We start from the raw sequence: 1,356 nt of genomic DNA on the forward strand, positions 1-1,356 counted from the left end.
TGAAGATTGTTTTACTGATTCAGCAAGATACTTATGCAGGTGATCAGAAGCACAGTCAGGTTGAAGATAATGTCATGATTCTTAGCTCTAAGTTAGGTGTAGGCCTAAATACCTTAAATACTTCATTCTGATCTGGCTAGAAAAAGTTATCAGGCAAGATCAAAACATCAGGCTTTGCCTGTATCCACTCAGAGACCTGAGGGCTTTCTGCTGTGTTGCTATTTTGTTTTATTAAACCAAAATCAAAAATACCTCCTATTGCTGGAGAGCTTTAATCAGGCTAACGGATAGCAGTCAGAATAATAAAAGTGATGGTGCTACTTTGACAGAAAGAGGAGGGGGTAGAAACAATAAAAAAGCAAAGTGGAGAAAGGCCACCCACCAAAGACGTGTTGAAGGGATGTAAACAGCCGTGAGAGTATGCAAACAGAGCCTGGAACTGCTGACATTCAGATAACACATCCCACTTGTGAGCAGTTACTGTCAGAGAGAGGAGGAGCCTTTCTTGGCTGGAGCTGCTGAGTTGCAGTCTGCAGCTAGGTAATGTTTTGTTTCGGGGGCCTGCTCTGTGGGAGGTACTGCTTATGCGAAAGCTGCCTTTGCTCTTGGATTTAGCAGTGGCGTAGCCTCCAAGGAGAAAAATTATCTCATTAGCTCTTGGCGAGGAGGTGGTTTACAGCCAGAACAGTCCACATGTGCACAGCATGGTCTTTGTCACACAATACAATTTGTAATCGCTGATTGCTTTTTGGCTGATGCTGAAAGCCTGCCTGTCAATCCCCACCTAGAGTGCAAAGCAGTAAGTTATCATCCTCCCCCATCTCCAGGCTAGTTCAGCACGAGCTCCACAGTAGAGACAGTAAAGTCTCACTGCAGGAGAGGTTCATAACCTTTGGTCATATACAGCTCTCCAAAACTATAAATCAGGTTGCTGAAGGATCATCCTTCTAGTTAGATTCTGTGTATGAGTACATAAATACCTAATACATTTCAGAAATGTTTTTTCCCTCCTCTTTTTCTCTTTTTTTTTTGACGCTTTTTTGAGTGGCCTCCTTTTTTTCTTTTTTTTTTTATGCTAACCATGGAGATGGGACAACAGTGGAATTTCTCATACATAGGTACATCCAGTGTAGTGCCGTGCTTGCTTGCAGTAACAGTTATCCAAGCATACGTTGAAATATTTAAAAGAAAAGAGTATTTGGACAGAGTATTTGGACCAAAAGCTATTTTTTATTATTTTTTTTATTTTTATTATGACTTTTAAAAGTGAAGTTGAAATTACATTGTTTTCATGAAGATGATTAAAAGCTTGGAAAGGTCATGTCAGTGAAAACGATTGAGCGTGCAGAAGACAGG

The sequence above is a fragment of the Cygnus olor genome, chromosome 4 (assembly GCF_009769625.2).
Source record: "Cygnus olor isolate bCygOlo1 chromosome 4, bCygOlo1.pri.v2, whole genome shotgun sequence".
In the NCBI taxonomy this organism is placed as follows: Eukaryota; Metazoa; Chordata; class Aves; order Anseriformes; family Anatidae; genus Cygnus; species Cygnus olor.